Source organism: Sapajus apella, unplaced genomic scaffold (assembly GCF_009761245.1).
Source record: "Sapajus apella isolate SASKATOON/1434 unplaced genomic scaffold, GSC_monkey_1.0 scaffold35, whole genome shotgun sequence".
NCBI classification, from domain to species: domain Eukaryota; kingdom Metazoa; phylum Chordata; class Mammalia; order Primates; family Cebidae; genus Sapajus; species Sapajus apella.
Window position 1 is genome coordinate 16856600 of NW_022436975.1, and position 21806 is coordinate 16878405.

The 21806-nt window shown below is 41.6% G+C and overlaps 1 long non-coding RNA gene across 1 annotated transcript; it reads right to left on the reverse strand.

The window, feature by feature from the left end:
• Nucleotides 1-18403: 18403 nt before the first annotated feature.
• On the reverse strand, nt 18404-20447 carry LOC116563561. Its single transcript, XR_004274458.1, has 2 exons — nt 19170-20447; nt 18404-18612 (listed from the first exon to the last, which is right to left on the reverse strand). It is a non-coding gene; the product is annotated as an uncharacterized LOC116563561 (long non-coding RNA).
• Between the last annotated feature and the right edge of the window lie 1359 nt (nt 20448-21806).

Consider the following 21806-nt stretch of genomic DNA (forward strand, 5'->3'; position numbering starts at 1 on the left):
GAGGATTTACTAAGCAACTTTTAGAAGCGATGGGCTGAAATATACAGGTCAGAGACTGTGTGTTGGGTCCACCCAATGGGTGCACGGTTGTATGGAGATGCAATGCAGGGTGTTATTCAACAGGGGGGGCAACGTCACTGCTGCATGACTGAAGGTGGGTGACCTTGATACAAAGTAAAGACCTAAAGTAGTCAGAAGACCTGCTCCCATTTGGAAGCCACAGGCTCCTGGGTAAATTTTTTCTAGAGAGGGGACGTGGGAGGAGACTAGCTTTCCTGCGTCTTAGAGCCCCTGAGACACTGGAGAACAGGCTTTGTGAACTCTGAGGCAGTAACTCTCTCAGGGCTGTTGCTAAGAAGAGGGCATACCTGGGAAACGGCTGTGTCCCCCAGTGGCATTTGGATCCATTATAACTGGATGGGGAGCTGGGGAGGCTGCCTCAGAGGCCTCCCTCTCTGCCCTTTTTCTGCTCATACCTTTGTCCTACCTGGTCTGCTCCCTGCCCCTGGCTGTGCTCTTCACAGGACTGCCACTTCTTGCCTCCATGTGTTTACTTCAGTCATGCAGAAATCCTTCCAGTTTCCTAAATGGCTTTGTTATTTATTTATTTATTTTGAGGCAAGATCTTGCTATGTCACCCAGGTTGGAATGCAGTGGCATGATCTCACTGCAACCTCCATCTCCTGGGCCCAAACGATCTTCCCACCTCAGCCTCCTGAGTACTTGGAATTACAGGCACATGCCACCATGCCTGGCTAATTTTTTGTGGACATGTGGTTTTACCATGTCGCCCAGGCTGGTCTCTAACTTCTGAACTCAAGTGATCTGCCCTCCCAAAATGCTGGGATTACAGGCATGAGCTGCTATGCCTGGCCATCTTGTTTATTTATGAAAGGCAGAGCTGCTTCTTCTGCCTTTAATATTCTTTTTGGCCTCTATCTTCTATTTGTTCTCAAGACTCACCTCTGGGCAGTCTCCCTTCATTCCCATCCCTTCCATGAGGTGCCCCTGCCATGTGCATGGTCTCAGTACTGTGGCCTTGTGGCCCTCATCATTCAGTGTATACTTGCTAGGACCTCTCACTCTCCTGGAAGTCTGTTGAGAGTACAGACTGCATTCATTTCTGTAATGTTCTGTGTCCCTAACACATGGCATGGTGCCTGATGCATAGAAAGTGCTTAGTAAGTGTTCGTGGAGTAAATTAATAAGAATCTCCAACCTCCCTACATTCCTCCATCTGAAAGTGAGCTGCGACAGCTTCCCCCAAATAGTTAAGTTGTGTTGAAAAAGCATACACTTGGCTGGGTGCGGTGGCTCATGCCTGTAATCCCAGCACTTTGGGAGACAGAGGCAGGTGGATCACCTGAGGTCAGGAGTTTAAGATGAGCCTGACCAACATGGTGGAACCATATCTCTACTAAAAATACAAAAAATTAGCCGGGCGTGGTGGTGGGTGCCTGTGATCCCAGCTACTTGGGAGGCTGGGGCAGGAGAATCACTTGAACCCAAGAGGTGGAGGCTGTAGTGAGCCAAGATCACGCCACTGCACTCCAGCCTGGGCAACAAGAGCAGGACTCTGTCTCAAAAAAAAAAAAAAAAAAAAGAAAGAGAAAGAAAAAAGAAAAAGCACACGCTTTCACCTTCCTCCTTGGGTGTTGGAAAGATTAACGTCTATTTGGCAATGAAGATTTTGTAAGGAGACTTAGCCCCTTGAAGGAAAGGGGCCACGCATGTTTGAAAATACAATAATGACTTTGATCCCTGGTTATTGCCACATCCGTCCTCACACTCTGCTTGTGAAGAATACAAGTGTCCTTCACCACTTAGGAAAGTGGCACAACCTTTTTAAATGACTAAAAATGACCCTATATTACCTTGGGTTCTGGTCAGATGAGACCAAGCAAAACAAATAACATGAACTGTATTCACTTATTCTCTACCCGCTAACAGGGGAGGACCAACTGGTTTTTTTAAAAAGCAGTGTGGGCTGCCAAACATTTCTTTTTTCTATCCTGAGATATATGTTCAGACATCACATGCCACATTGCCATAGGCAGCAATACAGAAGATGAGTAGAATACAGATTCAGAAATGCATGCCAAAAAAAAAAAAAGATATTTACATACTAGCTATCGGTGGTTACTCTACTTGGCTTCTGAGAAATCTGTAGGGAGGTCCTTGCTGAGTAATTGTGAGGGTTTATTGAACACAAAGAATTATTCCTCTAACAGTGAATTGTGTCCCTTAATTTTTTTCAAAATAAGCTCTTCCACTTACTCTCATTCCAAGGCATCCCTTGCCATTGAAGATTGGCCTTCCCTGAATGACAATAGGTGGAGAGGGGGGAGTCCAAATTTGACCTACTTCCCAATAATGTCATCACCCAGGATTTGTCAAGTAAGTGCTGAAGGAAAGGCCTAAAAGGCTTGAACCACATGGGGAAACTTCAAAGATGAGCATAAGGATAATACTTAATTGTTGAAATGCTTTTTGTATCCCTGAAATGCCTCTAAGAAAATGTCCTAAAAATGTCACCATAAAGAGACAACATTATTGCCGTCAGCAAGGAAAATATCTACATAAGTTTCTAAACGACAAGATGAGAGCTTTGACCAGCTAAGAGACAGTGTGATGGTTGTGAAAGAAAAGTGTGGACCTTGTAGCACACGCCAGGCTCATACCCTGCTCCCTGACTTAGTGGCTGTGTAATACTGGGAAAATTACTTAACTTCATGAAGCCTTTATTTCCTATCTTTGCATTTGGGTTCCTAACTACCTCATACATTTATTGTTTATTCATTCAAGTAATTAATAAATGTTTGTTTATTGAGCTGGGTGCTAGAGATTTAAAAATAAAAGACAATGTTCTCCCTCAAGTATTTTGTTGTCTTGGAGCAGAGACAGTTGAATACATAAAATAATTGTAGCACATTGTGAAATTGTCTTGATGCTAGTAACTTTAAGGTGGTACAAAGGAGAAAGTGATCAGGTCTACTTGGGACAATTAATGAAGGCTTGAGAGAAGAGAAATTTAGGCATCATCTAATGTTTAACAGATGAATAGAGAAATGGAAAGACATCAAGTGCAAAATCAGCAGAATGCTCAAAGGTATTGTAAACAAATCCAGAACTTCAAGAGTTTAGGAAATGTCAAGTTATTCAGCATCTTTATATATTTAAGAAGTGGAAGAACCTTGGTGACCATCTTCTAGAGAAGACGGAGCAAAAGGAAGAATGACACCCAATTTTCTGTATTAAGTGGCTCAGCTGAGGCTGATGTCCTTTACTGAGGGACATAAGGGGAGATGATCAAGATAAAGAGATAACTAACATTGGGATGAGCTGAGTGTGAGAGTTCTTTGAAACGTCTGCATGAAATGTCTCGTAAGCAGGTCAGTGTAATGTCTGGAACTCGGAAGAGAAAACTGACCTGGAGATCCAGCTTTAGAACTCAGAGCATTATTTCTGGGGCCAGATGAGCACTTGGATCTGCCCGCTTACACAGGATGGCTTCAAAGCAGCAATATTAGGAAGCCTGGGCTGTAGGGGCAGTATTCAAGAGAGAATCCACAGGTCAGCATCTTGGGGAGAGCAGTGATATGCTTGAAAAACTCCTTATCCATCTTTAGAGCAGGACTGCCATCAAAAAAAACCTGCCCGAACCCAGTAAGTGCTGTTAAAATAGTTAAAGTTTTTTTATTTTTTTTAGCTTGGGTTTCCTTAACATTTTGAATGGATATATAGACCATAGAAACACTTAAAACCATAATCTCTTTCTCATTTACTTCTCTCTTATCACAAACTTCTCCTCCAACACTCCTATATATTCTGCAAAGCCTTCTTCTAGTCCTAGCCCCCACATCTCCTGTCTCTACCTCCTTCCCACTTTCTCTTTATTCTGTATCTTGAAATCTGCAAAGATTTCAAAGAATAAATCTTTGGAAATGTTTGGAAAGAAGATTTCCAGTCTGGTGTAAGGCAAGAAGAAGCTTTCTGAAGAGTGGGAAAGGAGAAGAAATGAAGCCAGCGAAGTCAGGATTCTTTTAGAGGCCAGGAATCGGGGAAAGGTTGGAAGGGCTCTTGCATTAATGTTTTTGTTCCTGTCACAGGGGAATCAAAAGCCAGGCTGATCTTCTAAATAAGTCATGCATGCAAAGAGGCTTAGCAGAGAGCAAGGACCCTTGTACCAGGAAGTGGATGGCAACCAAAAGAAAGAAGGTTCTGATAAGTGGGTGAAAGGTATTGCCCAGAGAAATTCCCTGAGCTGCAGAGAATGGCCAAAGCAGCTTGTACAGGTTCTAGTGGTCTGTGGCACAGGGGAAAGGAGCCACTAAAGTGCTACTGTGGCCTGGACATCATTGGAAGAAGGTATAGTATGAGAAGAAAACAAGAGTCAGGACAGATGCTTAGGGAGCAAGTGGAAAAAAAGAGTTGATGAAGGATTCTGATGAGAAACTGTCAGCGATATGGATGCGGACCAGGAGTGTGTGGTGTCCTGGAAATCAGAAAGTATTTTTTATGGAGACAGTATTGAATGTTTCAAAACGGTCGAGTTTGATAAGAAATGGAAAGTATCCATTGGTTTTGCCAATTGAAAAGTTACTGGCCTTAACGAAAACATCTTTAGTGGGATGATGGGAGCAAAGGGCAGATTGCTCATGGATAGTGAAACATGACAAACTCCAGACATGAGGACAAGTCTCCTGAGCAGCCTGTCTGAGGGGTGGTACAGGACAATAGCTAGAGGAGTTGTTCCCCTTCCTTCCTCCCTCCTTTCCTCCCTCTGTGTCTCCTTCCTTCTTTCTCTTCCTTCTCTCTCCCTTCACGATAGGCAAGACTTACACTTTTTTTTTTTTTTTTTTGAGATGGAGTCTTGCTCTGTTGCCCAGCCTGGAGCACAGTGATGGCTATGTCTGCTTGCTGCAACATCCACCTCCCGGGTTTAAGCAGTTTCCCTGCCCCCGCCTCCTGAGTAGCTGGGACTACAGGCCTGCATCACCACACCTGGCTAATTTTTGTATTTTTAGTAGAAATGGGGTTTCACCATGTTGGCCAGGCTGGTCTCAAACCCGTGACCTCAAGTGATCCTCCCACATCGGCCTCTCAAAGTGTTGGGATTACAGGCATGAGCCACCATGCTCAGTGACATATACTTCTTTAAAGGCTGTTGAGTCGGATCTTGTGATAAAGAGTCTGAAAGTCCAGAATGGAAATGGCACAGATGGAAGCATTGACTTTGAATAAGAGAAGAAAGAAAGGAGTATCTGTTCTTCTGAGGATGGAGGGAAGGGACTAAGGGAAAGGTGTACATAGGAAGGTTTTTTGAGAAAGCAAGAGGTGATTAGTCAGCAAGTTGAGGGAGTTCGTCTCTTAGCCTCCAACCTCTACGTTTTCTGCCAGGGAGCTAGCAAGATCATTTGCTGAGAGCAAAATCAGGAGGCAGGGACAGGCTCAGGGGACATAGAGAGAGGTTTGGAATAATGACAGCAGAGAATGGGAGAGGGGGCCAAAATAAATGGCATAGAGGGCTCACGTGAGGGACCATGTGTTTGTGACACCAAGTATATTTGAAATTCGTAATACATTTTTCCCTTGCTGCACCTGAATGAGATGCAGAGATATTCACGTGAGATGTGCTGAGGGATGGCAGGTAGAGGCAGACGAGGTGTTCAGTAAGTATCTGCTCCCCCACTAGGCAGTGCAGGTTGGTAGTACAGAAACATGCAACTGTAACTTTCCAGTGAGAAGAAATATTTCCATTTGATTAAGCTAATGTCAAGGATATGATAGTCTTCTAAAATTGTTGATTTCAGGCTGAATGCAGTGACTCATAACTATAATCCCTGCACTTTAGGAGATCAAGGCAGGAGGATTGCTTGAGCCCAGGGGTTCAAAACCAACCTGGACAACACAGTGCGACCCCATCTCTACAAAAAATAAAAATAAAAAATTCAGCTGAGTGTGATGGCATGTGCCTGTGGTCATAACTACTCAGGTGAGAGGTTGAGTAGTTGAGCCCAGGATTTCGTGGTTACAGTGAACTATGATTGTGCCACTGCACTCCAACCTGGATGACAGAGTGAGACACCTATCACTAAACATATATATGTATATGTATATGTATATATATGTATATGTGTGTGTGTGTGTGTGTGTGTGTGTGTGTGTGTGTGTGTGTGTGTATCTATATCTATATCTAATTGTTGATTTCAAGTTTGGGAAGGTAAATAGCAAAATACCAGGTGGTGCTACTTGGTTTTTGGACCTGGGATTGTGACTGGCCTTATCTTGAGAACACAACAGAAGTAATTAACTTCCTTCCTGCCCTACCCAAGTCAGGGAGACAAAATAATTTCCAATAGATTCAATCTTGACTTTGCAGACAACCTTCAAAGGAAGTAGCAGGACAGTGAATTTTGGGAACATGCTCATGAAGTGTCCAGCACATGAGATCATTTATTATAGCAATTGCATGAAAGCAGAAATACCTTTTTTTAGAAAAGAGATCTGAATTCAGATAAGGCAGAAGCAAGAGTAAGAGAACAAGAGCCTAAATGAACTAGTTTGTCTTCTTTTGCCTGGTTGAGAAAGAAAATCAATCCTCTTGTAGGTAGGAGTCAAAGCAGGAAAAGGATATGGGGAGTATAGCATATCTACGACCATCTCCACATTTCCAAGGATCTCCTTGAAACCGATGTTTGTGTAAGATTTCAGAAAGAAACCCACATCTGAGCCAGAGCTTCTCTTGTGGGATTGATTTTGATTTGAACTGGTAACACAGCTCCCGTGTGAGTGTGGGTGATGTAATGCAGGCCTGTTAGGAACTGGGCTGCACAGCAGGAGGCGAGCAAGCAAAGCTTCATCTGTATTTGCATCTGTGCCTCATCACTTGCATTACTACCTGAGCTCCACCTCCTGTCAGAGCAGCAGCGACATTAGATTCTCATAGGAGCACAAACCCTATTGTGAACTGTGCATGCAATGTCATCAGATCTTGGTTGGATGCTCCTTATGAGAATCTAATGCCTGATGATCTGAGGTGGAGCTGAAGCAGTGATGCTAGCACTGGGGAGTGGCTGCTAAGACAGACTAACATTAGCAGAGAGGTTTGACTGAACAGAAACCATAATAAATCAATTGCATGCGGACTCATATCAAAACCCTATCAGTGGGTGGTAAGTGACAATTACGCTGCATCTGGTGGCAGGCTTTAAGTTAGAATTTGACACTCATTTTAGTCTGCATGTGGTCTGCCTATTATTCTATTTGCCACTTCCATCTGTGCCTCTTTCCTGCACTGAGCACTTGCCTCAGTCACAGTTCTGGTAAGCCCACAAGCCAAAATGAGAAAAAAAATCAAATGTCACTGGAGAGATTCTTTGAAAAGGGGGAAAGACCCAATGATGAGGCAGCAAAAGACTCTAAGACTGCCAACAAAAAGAAAGCTGTATTAAAAAAAAATACTAAGAGTCCTACTTAAATTACGAGTTCATTGCAACAGGCGATTCACATTCTCCAAGCCCGCTTATATAATACTTGGTGACCAGATATTCAATAAAGCCATGAAGCCTTCAAAACTGCTTTAAAGGCTACACCCCGCATTAAAAGCACCCTTTATTAAAAGGCAAGACTTTGGAGTTTTTCAAAAGAAAACAATGTGAACACAAAGGATAGAAGCAATTATTAAAGGCCAACACTTCATCAAATGTGTCTGCACTGACAGCATCATTCTTAGTGGCTAACCACATTGCCAAAGCTAAGAATTCCTTTAGTATTGAAGAAGAATTGATCCTGCCTGCTGCTGAGGACATTTGTTGTGAACTTTTAGGAGAGGCTGCAGTTCAAAAAGTGGCATGTATTCCTCTTTTGGCTAGCACTATAACTAGGCAAATTGATGAAATGGCAGAGGATACTGAGGCACAATTGTTAGAGAGGATTAATGAGTAACTGTGGTTCACAATCCAGGTTGACAGGTCTACCAATGTTGACAACAAGGCAATGATGCTTGCTCTGTGCAATATATTTTTCAGGAGGATGTGCATGAGGATGTGTTATGTGCACTTTGGTTGCCAACCAACACCACAGCTATAGAACTATTCAAGTCTTTGAATGATTACATATCAGAAAAAGTGAATTGGTCATTTTGTGTTGATATGTGCCCGAACAGAGTGGCTACCATGACTGGATGGCTTTCTGGCTTCACTACTTGGATCAAAGAGGTCGCTTCTGAATGTAAGTCTATGGACTGTGCCGTCCATAGAGAGATGCTGGTTAGTTGAAAAATGTCATCTGAACTTAAAAACGTTTTGCAGAATGTGATTAAAATTATCAACCACTTTAAAGTACATGGCCTTAACTTACATCTGTTTGCTCAGCTCTGTGAGGAGATGGACACAGAACACGTATGTCTTCTCTTATATACAGAAGTGAGACAACTTTCTAAAGGTAGAGTTTAACTCAAAAACTGGCCAGAGTTTTTGAGTTACTAAAGCTGCACCAGAGATTTCTTTTAGAAAAACAGTCACCACTGGCAGCACATTTCAGTGACACAGAATGGGTCACAAAATTTGCTTACTTGTGCAATATATTCAACCTGCTCAACGAACTCAATCTGTCACTTCAGGGGAGAATGACAACTGTGTTCAAGTAGGCAAATTAATTGACTGCATTCAAAGCCAAAATGAAATTATGTGAGTGATGAGTGAAAATTGGAATTTCTGACATGTTTCAGACATTAGCAGAGATTTTGAAAGACACCGAGCCAGGGCCTTCTTTCTCCCAGCTGGTGCATGACCACCTGTCTTAGCTTTTAAAAGAGTTTAAGCATTACTTCCAATCACAAAAGACCCCCGAACTGGGAAGGAATGGGTCTATGCCCCACTTCTGAATAAGCCAGGTGAGCCAACTTTGTCTGTGCTGGAAGAGGGTTGACTGCTTGAGACCACAAATGACAGTGACCTTAAAAGTATGTTTGAGAGAACTTCAAATCACCACGCCTTCTGAATTAAAGTCAGGGCAGAATATCCTGAGATTCCTACAAAAGCATTGAAAGGCCTGCTTCCATTTCCAACATCCTGTCTTTGTGAAGCAGGCTTTCTCCAGTGAGAGCAACCAAAATGAGATTATGAAGTAGACTGAACATAGGCAACACACTTCAGTTATCACTATCTCTCATCACCCCCAGATAGAACTGTCTAGTTGGAGGAAAACAAGTCAGGGCTCCAACTGATTCTACATTATGGTGCGTTGTATAATTACCTAACCATATATTGCAATGTAATCGTAATAGACATAAAGTGCACAATAAATGTAATGTGCCTGAATCATCCTGAAACATCCCCCATCCCTGGTCCGTGGAAAAATTGTCTTCCATGAAACTGGGCCCTGGTGCCAAAAAGTTGGGGACCACTGATGTAGTGCAAAAGGGAAGGAAATGACTAACATTTGTTGAGTCCCTGCTAAGTGCTAACAACTCACTTTTCCCCATGTGATTAACATAACACTGTGCCATAAATATGACTTCCTACATTTCATAGAGGAAAGAATCTGGGGCTGAGAGGAGTGTAAGAACTTGCCCAAGTTTACATGCACAGACCGTCCTGTGCATCTCAGACATGGACCATGGAGACAGAGCAGGCTTGGGAACTGGCTCTGCCACTAACCAGCCCTGTGACTTGGGAAACCAGTGAAAAGTAGTATCCAGGATGGTGGTTTTTATATGTCAGCTTGGCTGGGCTACTGCCTCCAGTTATTCAATTGCAGATGCTATTCCAGGCATCACTGTCCTCAATCAGATAATGTGTTTTGTAGATGTCATTAAAATCCATAATCAATTGCCTGTAAGTAAGGAATGTTATTCTAGATAATCTGGATGGGCTTGATTCAATTAGTCGGAAGGACTTGAAAGCAGGGCTGAGACTCCCTGAAGAAGAAAGTCCATCTGTGGACCAGCTTCCCCACGTACCTCAGATTCTAGCCTGCCTTTCTCAATGGTCTGCCCTTTGGATTTCAGACTTTCCCAACGAATCCCACAATCACATAAACCTACACATAAAAATTCCTGAATATCTCTTACTGGTTCTGTTTCCCAGGTGGAACTCTGATAGAGTGCCTTCCGAATGTGTGGTGAAGATTAATTGAAGTTATGGTATTAGCGGATGGGAAGCATTTGACATGGTCCCAGGACCATGAAAACGGGTTTGTAACATGGTCGTTATTACTGTGAGGACTTGGCAAACACCAGGTTAAGCCTACATCTAGTTGGCTGTCAAGCCCGACACTTTACTCAGCACCAACTTGGTCAATAGCTGTAGTTAACCATTCTACCACAAATTCGGTAAGACCTATCACAAACGCAGTGTGACCTTGAGCCAGCTGCAACCTTGATGGGTCCTGGTTTCCTTTCTGTAAAGTGAGAGGATTGTGTACCAAATGATTTCTGTATAAACTCTTTCAGCTTTTGACCTAATTGATCAGATTTTTATTAGGCCATGTCTGCTTCCTCCAGCTATCATGCAAGACTTGTTCCATTACTGGCACATTCATAGCTCCTCCTTCATAAATGGCCCTCTAATTACTGAGTGGTTTATGGCCCAAGAAAATGCAAACTGAGCTTAATATTAACTTGAGCACAGCATTCAGGTCAATGTAGTCACTGGTTCTAAAGCTCTGCCCAAGATGATGGGCCACGCAGTATATTAAAAAAGCATTAAATCTGGTCCCTGCCTTTAAGGAGCATACGGAGAACTCCAAAAATCAGATCCTACTGTGAGGGAGTATATAATTAAGTCTAAGCACTATAAGAGTTGAGAGTAAGGAGGCAGTGACATCATTCTGAGCTGGAATGATCAGAAGGCTTAGCAGAAGAGGCAGGAATTTGGATAGGTGGGACGTGCATGTAAGAGGTAAGAAAGAACTTAAATCTTCCACTTTTCCTGTGCATCATGCATCTCAAAACCCAACGAGTCTGATTTGGGAAGCTCTTTACATTACTGTTTGTCTTTGCTGGCAGAGAATCAAGAAGCAAATGCCACGAGATTTCAGCCTTTCTCTCCTATTCTCCCTGACGTCCTCGTTAACTACCATTATTCTGTGCAAAGATGAGCAGGCACAGTAACTTCACTACATCACACACGTTTATACACACATATCTGCAGATGCCCTGACAGTCCCATCATTTGTGCATTTGGAGCCCCCAGAGTAGAATAAGTTTCATTAAGGTAGGTGGGTCCTAATTCATGTTTCTCTTATCTACTGCATATATCTTGCATTCCACAAAGCAGGCCTTCAATAAATATTTATGGAATAAATAAATGAAAGTATAATCATTCTCCAGACCAAGGGAGACACATAGGGAAAGTTTTCCTATCTGAAACTTTCAATGGCATTAAAACCCTAATAATGACAATTCTTACAGTTTGAAGTTTCTTTGATTTTCAATGTCAGCCCAATCTGACTCCCTGCTCCCACTTTTAAAAAAATGTTCCTTATATCCTACTCTCAGGGCCTCTTATTCAAAGAGCCATTGATAGAACCACAGCCAAAAACTTGCTGGAGCTGAACAACAACAACAACAAAAAAAAACAGTGGGTGTGGGTAGAGGAAAAGTTATGCTTGAATGACAAGCAAACACCAGAAAGATTAATTTTACAAGCTCACATTTGCGATCAGATAAAGGCAGCCTGACTTCTTGACAATATTTATTTTGATCGGTTTAATAAACAGCTCTTAGCAACATTGATAGTCATCCTTCATGGACAAAAACAAAGAGGGCTTATGAACAGTTAAATTTAAATTGTTAATGTTACTTCAGTTTGTTGCTTCTTTCGTGATGTTTTGCTAAGTGAGTCTTTAAAAAAAAAAAACTTGGTGATGTGTGTAAACAAGCCAGAAATTCTCAAGACTGTGGTCTAATGAGAGCAAATAAATAGAGTTTACAAAATAATTCAGAACACTGAAAGAGGCAGTGTTGGGATGTAAATATAGATTTCTACAAACAAGCAGTTAATAATCATAAGTCAACATTCATAAGGATCACTCTAAAGACTGGAAGTGGAAAAAATATCCCCTGGATTCAGAAGTCTTCTAGCCAATTGCAAAATAATTCTGTCCATGGAATTCTAATTTGATGATTATTAATGTTTATATTCTGACAAATTTCTTTGAAAACATGTATTGAGCACCAGCTATGTGCAATGAATAGTTCTCAAAACACTGCATCCAATCAATGCAATTAGTCATTACTTATTTACCAAGGATTGTACTATGAGTAGTACAAACAATGTAATGTACACATGCTGTTTTTGGCTGATCGACCTCTATGAATTCCCCCTTCTTATGTTAACAATGCCTAAATTTTCCTCTGGGCAGCCACTCTCTTTCATTCCACACGCTGTGCCTGATAAGACTGACCTCATCCTTTTAGTTCCAAGGTTCTTCAGGTGATCATGACCTGCTCAGTCCTATTTTGGCCTGAATGATCGATTTAGAGATCGGCATAAATACAGATTGAAATAGAGATGGGTTTGGTTATATAAGTCAGGCCAGTAAGACTAAATTCGGTGGCAGGGGATGTTGCTTGAAAAACTCGGGCAAGAGACGCTCTCTTCCTGTAGCTTGCAAGCTGTGAGGCTGATAAGCAAGACCCTGGTTAGGAAGAGGGTGGAGAGCAAGACTGACTTTGTGATGGTGCTGCGTATCTTCCACCTGCCCCAGGTCTACCCTCTCCTCCTCTCTCTCGGCTGGCTACATAGACTCTTCTTCTCTGGCTTCCAGGTGGGAGTGCTGACAGAAGATGAGAAGAAAATTGGGTTATTTATTTCCCTCTCTATGGTTCTCCTGGCTGTGTCTCACTATTGAAGCCTCTGCTCTGTCAGGGCCCTCTCTCCATGCAGCTCTTGATCTTCAGGTTCCAGCAGTCACTCTTGCTTTGCTCCTTCAGGGTCAGAGACAACAGTGCCCCACTATTACTTAATCTGGTACTTCAGTATCCCTTGAATTTCCCAAGCCCTGCCCTCATCTTTGTAAGTTGCCTTCTTTTTAAAACCCAGTTGGATGGAGCCATCTATTTCCTGCCAGGACCTTGACAGATACAACACCAGCATTTGCGCTCTGAATCCAGCCAGGCCTAAAGATTGTGACACCCTTAGACTTTTCAGTTACTCGAGCCAGTAAATGCCCTTTTTCCTTAAGCATGTTTGGTTTTTCTGTTGCTTACAACAGAGAGTCCTAATAGACTTTGTTAGACTCTTTTGATCACATAGACTCATACAAGACACTTTTTTAAAGGGAGAGGGCATTGTTTATGGACTGAATTGGGTACCCCCCAAATTCATATGTGTAAGTCCTAACTCCAAGTACACTAGAATATGACTATATTTGGAGATAGGATCTTTAAAGGGGTAAGTAAGTTAAAATGAGGCCTTAAGGTGAGTCCTAATTCAATATGACTGGTGTCCTTATCAGGAGAGGTGATTTGGACACAGACATGTTCAGAGGGAAGACCATGTGAAGACACAGGAAGAAGGCAGCTATCTATGAGCTGGGACAGAGATTCCCTTGATCTGAGACTTCCAGCCTCCAGAACTGTGAGAAAGTGAACTTCTGTTGTTTAAGCCATCTGGTCTGTGGTACCTTTCTTTTTTTTTTTTTTTTTGTCAGCCCTGGCAGATTCATCCAGGCATCTACGGACTAGAACTGGGAGAGACACTTGCAGAGACCAGCTGCTGCCTTCATCTGTCTGAGCCAGCCTGGCCTTCTAGCTGTGGCTGATGTGTTTCTCTCTACATTGGGTCCATTTGCCTTGGCTGCTCACTGGCTCCTCTTCCATATTTCCCAATTCGAAGTAACTGAAATTAATTGGCTTGGTTAGCATCTGTCGTTACCATTGGGTGAGACCTTTGCACTGACCCACCTCATAGGGTTTCTGAGCAGCAATGCATAAGATACCTTTGGGTCATATGGCCACATCTGGTTCCACCAGTGGCTGCCATGTGTCAGGGACAGCTCCATGATGGTTCCTTGTGTAGAACATGGTGGGGGCACTCAGCTTCAGTATGAAAATGATAACAGACACGACTGGTGTTTGACAAGTCCAGTATTGGGTCCTCTGAGCCAGTGGCATTGCTAATTACATGAAAGCATCAATTCCAACACACTCTGCTCAGATTTGGCTTCAGTTTTTAACTGTGCAGCCAATTCCTCATTCTACTTACTCACAAGGTCGTGCTCTTGACCTTGAGTTTTGTGAGATCCCCCAAAATTCTTATCCTAGCCACTTGGCTGGCTGGAGTTAGTTTGATGTGAGTTGATGTTACTTTGAAACAAAAAAGTCTTAAATAAAATAGTTTCCAAAGAAAACAGCAATTTGGTCCAGGAAAGAGGGATCTGCTTATGAGTAAACATGAGTGTTACAGATTATTTACAGATTATTCCTGACAATGCCATCAACTGTATGACTGTCTGCAGGTAGTCAACTCTTCATCTAAATGAAATGGAAGGAATAATGAACAGTGTTTTCCACATCCCAGGAAGGCTGCCAGCGGGTCTGCAGAAGGGCTCTCATGAGGTCTTCCACTCCTTTCTCAGGCAGGAATTCTTTTCTTCTAGTTCCTTGATCCCCAAAAAGAAAAATTATTTCAAGTTTCCTGAATTGATCAATCGATTAATTAATTTTTTTACTGCTCCACTGACTTTCCTTTCTTTACTTTCTTTTTTCTTTACTCACTTCCTGATACCTCAGAGACAGAGGCATCTCTTACTACAGGATTTAAGTGGGTGCGGGATTTCTGTTTCATGATCTCTGGCAGAGATACCATGCATCCGACGGTTTAATTCATTTCTGTCATTGGCCATTTCCCCTTTGGGGGAGTTTGTGGGTAGTACATGGCGTTGGTTTGGGGTGGAACGTGAGCTTGTAGGGTATTTTGGCTTTCAGCCTGCTCTGCTGCCCAGTGACCCATCCAGCAGAATGTTTGCCCAGTGGGATTTCACAAGTACCACAGAACAGTGACTGCTTCCCCTTTTGGCACAGGATGTTGATTTTTGTTAACCTATCTCTGTTCCACTCTTGTATGTTTAGTGGGGGTGCTGTTAGCAAATACTCTGTCTCCTTTTCTCACCTATGTTAGGAGTATCACAATCTCTCCATTGATGTTGGGGCTGGTCATGGAGTTGTTCTGGCCAATGAACGTGAGCAGAGGCTTTGAATGTGCCTGCACACTTTGCACTGACCTTTTAGTCTTTTGTGTTCCTTTCTACTCTACCACTAAGAGGAGTTTGCCCCAGGTAGCCACTGTTCCTCCAATGTAGATCCCAAAATGAGACTCTCATGGGACAGACCTGCGCCTCACCCACAGCACAGAGCAGGGCTACTGTAGCTGACCAGCCAACCTGTGGGCAAGAAGTCAATGTTTGGGTACTGCAAACCACTGAGAATTATTATTTTGTTTTTGAGACAGGGTCTCACTCTGTTGTCCAGGCTCACAGCTCACAGCTCACAGCTCACTGCAGCCTTGAACACCTGGGTTCAAACAATCCTTCAGCCTCAGTCTTCCAAGTAGCTGAGACTATAGGCATGTGCCACCACACCCAGTTAAACCCAGAAATTTTGTTATCACAACAAAATTGATTAATACAGCTGGTAAAGTTTCCCAAGGAAGAGAGGAATTGTTCTATTAGGGATTTGAAAGCAAGGAAGTGGGTGGGAAAGAAAGTTGGAGGCCTTTTTTGGATAAGAAGGCACTTTATAACCAAAAGTCAGATTAAAGTATTCCCAACACCATACCCCTGAGAAATGCTAGAAATGTTTCCAAATGACTAGAGTCCAATAAAGTGCAGTGTTTTGTATTAAACTTTAGTAATTAGTGACACTATTAAAACTCAGGCAATGATATGCAGAAAATGGAATCTGGGCCCCTTCCTTACACTATATGCAAAAATTAACTCAAGATGGATTACAGATTTAAAAACTACAAAAACCCCAGAAGAAAATCTAGGCAACACTATTCAGGACATAGGCATGGGCAAAGATTTCACGATGAAAATGCCAAAGCAATTGCATCCAAAGCAAAAATTGACAAATGGGATCTAAATAGACTAAAGAGCTTCTGCACAGCAAAAGAAGTTATCATTAAAGTAAACAGACAACCTACAGAGTGGGAGAAAATATTTGTAATCTATCCATCTGACAAAGGTCTGAAATCCTGGACCTATAAGGAATTTAAACAAATTTACAAGAAGAAAGAGCCCCATTAAAAAGTGGGCAAAGTACATGAACAGACACATCTCGAAGGAAGACATACATATGACCAAAAAACATATGAAAAAAAGTTCAACATCACTGTTCATTAGGTAAATGCAGATCAAACCCACAAAGAGTACCATTTTATGACAGTCAGAAAAGTGATTATTACAGATTCAAGAAACAGGTGATGGTGAGGTTGCAGAGAAAAAGGAATGCTTTTACATTGTTGGTGGGAGTGTAAATTAGTTCAACCATTGTGGAAGGCAGTGTGGCAATTCCCCAAAGACCTAGAGGCAGAACTATCATTTGACCCAGCAATCGCATTACTGGTTATCTATCCAAAAGAATAAAAATCATTCTATTATAAGGATGCATGCATGCATATGTTCATTGCAGCACTATTCACAATAGTAAAGACATGGAATCAACCTAAATGCCCATCAATGATAATCTGAATAAAGAAAATGTTGTACATATACACAATGGAATACTATGCAGCCATAAAAAGGAACTAGATTATGTCCTTTGCATGTACATGGATGAAGTTGGAAGCCATTATCTTCAGCAAAGTAACACAGGAACAGAAAACCAAACACTGTGTGTTTTCATTTATAAGTGGGAGGTGAATGATGAGAACACGTGGACACATGATGGGGAGCAACACACACTGGGGCCTGCTGATAGGGTAGGTGGGGATGGAAAGCATCAGGAAGAATAGCTAATGGATGTTGGGCTTAGTACCTGGGTGATGGGATTATCTGTGCAGCAAACCATCATGGCACATGTTTACCAACGTAACAAACCTGCGCATCCTGCACATGTACCCCTGAACTTAAAATAAAAGTTGAAGGAAAAAAAATCAAGGCAATAATTATAGTCCCAGTCCTGTAATAAAGAAATAGCTTGGGAATCAAATTGAGATATAGAATGCTAATAAATGTTAGAATCTTATGTTCTAGAGTGACCTATATTAGATCATTTTTATGCAGCATACACAAGCGTTAAGGACACACTTTCAAGTGTGTTTTTATTATAAATACCTTGAAGACAATTGTTAAAACGGACATGTGAGACAAAAATTAACTTTTATATTTATAGAACAACACTGAAAAGTTACTTGTTCATTTTTTGAACCATAAGTTTGCACCTGTTAAGATGAATATAGATAGAATTAAAACCCTTCATATAACAGCTATTAGAGTCTGCCAATAATAGATTAACTAATAATAACATTAATATTTATTTCACTCTGATAGAAACTACATATTTAATTTCATGTTAAGCAACATTTGATGAAGCAAAACACCAACATAACAAAATAATTCTGACTTACTCATGGAGTTCATTTTCATAGGAGTTGATCTACGTTCAATGACTGCAAACCACTTGAACAAGTTTTACTTGTGTTTCTAAGAGACATGTTTTAAAATAACATTTATTTTTTATTTTTTCCTGGCATTAACTGGGGACAATCTTGCCACAATTTTACTTTACAAAACTACAAGGAAGGAACACTCAATTTGATGTTCATGTGAAATATAATTACCCACTTTTCTTCCTTTACAACATGTACCCCAGAGACAGAATGGCAAGCCAGAGGTACATAATGCACTGCCTGTCATTAATAACAAGTACATGCTTTTGAAATGATTTCACAGTAACACTTATTCAAAATGCCCTTGATTTGCTTTTTTGACTATTTTATAAACACTATAGCCCTTCAACAAGTATTACCTGTTTCAAAGCAATAATATAAATAGGAATTTATTGAATTAAAAAGTTCACCAGGTATAATTATAAACATTATAAATTTTAACACGTACAAAGTGTCATCTCTGCCCATGACTCTCAAGGTGGTCAAGCTGGCAGGCTTATGGTGTCTAAGTCAGGATTGCAGAGAGATGGGAAATGTGGCTCTCCACCTTGCCCTAAAGAAGTATCACTCACCCTTCAAGCCTCCTCCCAAGGACCACATGTTAAATGAAGTCTTTCTTGTGTCTCCCGAAAAAACACGATCTCTTCCTTCTTTAAATCCATAGACCATCTATTTTTTTTCTATAATAAAGCTAATAAGAGTAAAAAATCACATTGCCTTGTCATTGAGAACTTCCACCGTGCATCAAGTATGCTAACGTCTGCGGTCAGTGTCTCCTTTCTTCCTTGCAGCACTCTTCCTAAGAAGGTATCACTCTTTCCTCTTTATAGATGAAAAAATTGGGCAAGGATTGGAATTCAGGCTGTAATTGCAAAAATACTAGTCTTAACAATGCTGTTTTCACACTTGATTGACAGTTGAGTTGTGTGTGACTTTTGTCTCCCCGCTCCGTGGGGTGGTTCTTCCAGCAGGTACTACTGTGTCCCTTTCTATCCTATGGGAGTGTTTGGTACAGTATGTGGCACAAATAAATTCTTTCTTTCTTTCTTTTTTGAGACAGGATTTTGCTCTGTTGCTCAGGCTGGAGTGCAGTGGGGCAATCATAGCTCATTGTAACCTCAAACTCCTGGGCTCAAGTGATCCTCCTTACCTCAGTCTTCCAAGTAGCTAGGACTACAGGTGCACACCACCAGGCTCAGATAATTTTTTTAAATTTTTGTAAACACACAGTGTCTCTGTGTTGTCTGGGCTGATCTCCAGCTCCTGGTCTTAAGGGATCCTCCTGCCTTGGCCACCCACAGTGCTGGGATTACAGGCCTGGCTCTGGTGTCTGGCCAATACTGTATTCCATATATTCCAAACAGCAGCCCCTTTTTCTACACTAAAGTGTCTCTTAAATTGGAACATATGTTCAATTGATGCCTTGATTTATATGGTAGACGTTTCTTGTTTTCTTTTCCTAAAAAGCTGTTATTAGCTCTTAGTTGTCTCCTAACCAATTTAATCTTAGAATCAAGGAGAAGTTATGGAAACAAGCAGGGTAGAGCTCACCCTAAACTGCTCAGAGAAAACATCAAGGTAGAGTTCTTTAGGTTTCTGAATGCTATCAGAATATTAAGCACAGGAGGAATTCAGAGGATAATCCATCTGAAAATGAAAGGGAAGGTGATCAAAGGTGGCTAAGTAAAAATAAGAAGCCAGTGATTTCAATGGAACGTGCAGATGACACCAAGATCTCGTGAGGAGAGGACACTTCCACATGCTTACTTTCCTGTGATTCCAACACGGAGGTGAGCCAGAAACACAGCTGGAAGGTAATTGGAGGGAACCCCGAGTCTGTCTGACTACATATACTCCAGTCTCAGACCCTAGTAACAGCATTATAATAAGAAAGGTTACATTAAAATGCTGCAAACAGTCTTTGAGGCAAGGACATGGCAGTCTGTCTTCTAGCTGTAGCTAGCAGAAGTCCTGGGAGAGTTTTGGGTAGTGATGCCATGAAGGGACCTGATTAAGTATAAAATGATAAACAAGCCTGTGTCCTTTTGTCTCCTCCTTGTCTTGTTTTGGACACTGGCTTTGTGGCTTGAAAGGAAATGTAGCAGATTGTTATTATTTTTTCCATTAGCTAAGCTTGGAATAGAAGAGAGAACTTCAAGCAGCTGTGTTGGGGAGAGGGGTTTGGGGTTCAGGGAGGTTTTGTATTTTTATAAATAGAAAAGACTCGAGAATGTTTTTATGCTGAGAAGAGAGAGCCAGAAAAGAGAGCGAGAGAGACAGACAGAGACAGAGAAACTGTGGTAGAAATTAGTTTAAAAGGATAATTAGTTTAAAAGAATACTACTCAAAAGTAGCAGTATTAAATGGGCATCAGGGCACGTAGAGAGATATTAGCCTTGGTCTGAAAGAGAATGCCTTTCCACTGAGCTGCAGGAAGGTGTTAAGAGTGGGTACAGATGTGGATGTATTTAAAGTAGGGTAGGGCTGGAATTGAAAAAGGGAATAGTTAGTGGCTTCTGAGATTTTTGCAGAGATGAGGCTCACTGCTAAGAATGAGAGGGACACAGATGAAAGGCTTCAAGAGATTGGTGAGAGTTTGCAACGAGTGTGCAGTGGACAATGGGAGAACTGCCCATGTTGAGGGCATAATTAAGATTGGAGACCGTCTTGATCCATTTATGCTACTCTAGTAAAGGACCACAGGCTGGGTCATTTATATATAACAGGATTTTGTTTCTCACAGTGCTAAAGGCAAGGAAGTCTAAGACAAAGGCACTGGCCTTGATGAGGGCTGCTCTCTGCTTCCAAGGTGGTGCCTTATTGTCACATCCTCTGGAAGGGTCAAACACTGTCCTCACATGGCAGAAAAGCAGAAGAGCAAAACGGCCTCAACTAGTTCCCTCCAGACCTTTTACAAGGCACTAATCCAGTCATGAGTGATCTGGTTTGGCTGTGTCTCCACCCAAATTTCACCTTGAATTGTAATCCCCGTAATCCCCATGTATGTGGGAGGGATCCAGTGGGAAGTGATTGGATCATGGAGGTGGTTTCCCTCATGCTGTTCTTGTGATAATGAGTGAGTCTCATGAGATTGATGGTTTGTAAGCATCTGGCATTTCCTTTACTTGCTCTCAGTCCGTTCTGCCACCCTGTGAAGAAGGTACCTGCTTTTCCTTTGTCTTCTGCTATGATTGTAAGTTTCCTGAGCATCCCCCTACAGCAATGTGAAACCCTGAATCAACTAAACCTCTTTCTTCATAAATTACCCAGTCTTGGGTATTTCTTCATAGCAGCATGAGGACAGACGCATACAATGAGTGACTTAGTTACTCTGCAAAAGGCCCCACCTCTCAATACCACCACAATGGAGATTAAGTTTCAACATAAGAAATCTGTAGAACTTTCAGACCACAGCATAGACCATTTGTATGTGGCATGATCTGTACAGCATTATGTGTTTTGTCAACTGTGACTACTTGGGGGTAAGGAAAAGGAGAAGAGATTTCTATCATGGATGGAAAAAGTCGAAAAGTTTTCTGAGACTGTGACTCAGTGGGAAAGTTAGACCAATATTAGCTGCAGTCTTTGGGAATGTAGGTCTTCACAGTGTGTCTCATGTTTGGTTAAAGCATTTCCAAAATATCAGACCGTTATGTCTGAATGGAGTCAGATAAATGTATCAGAAAGCCAAATATAACCTTTTTTTTTTTTTAGTTTCTAAAATGTGTGGGTTCTTGGTCCTATATATAACTTTCTCTTCTTCAGAGAAGAGCCACATAGAAAGGGCAGGCACTGGTCTTATAGGGATCACTTTATAGGATCTAAACTAGTACATCCTTTACACTTTACTTACGATACAGCATAAAATGTCTCTGCTAATGAACTTGAGCATTGTATTTCTTGGATCTGTGATCACTTATTATTTTAACCTTTCAAAGCCAATAATTTTAGAGCATTGAATTCAAATGACTTTTATTGGCCTGGAAATGTTTTATTGCAGTTTGGCTGACATTTTCTTCTAATAATGTCATTAGTACTCTTTAAAAATGAATTCTGTTGAGGTATATAGTACTACCTTTGTTTCGAGAAAATGTTATGATTTTGTGTATACATGAGGTGGGTCCCACAGCTACAAACATTAGCAATATGTTTCTGATTCAACGGAAAGATCTTTCTGATTCTACAGGC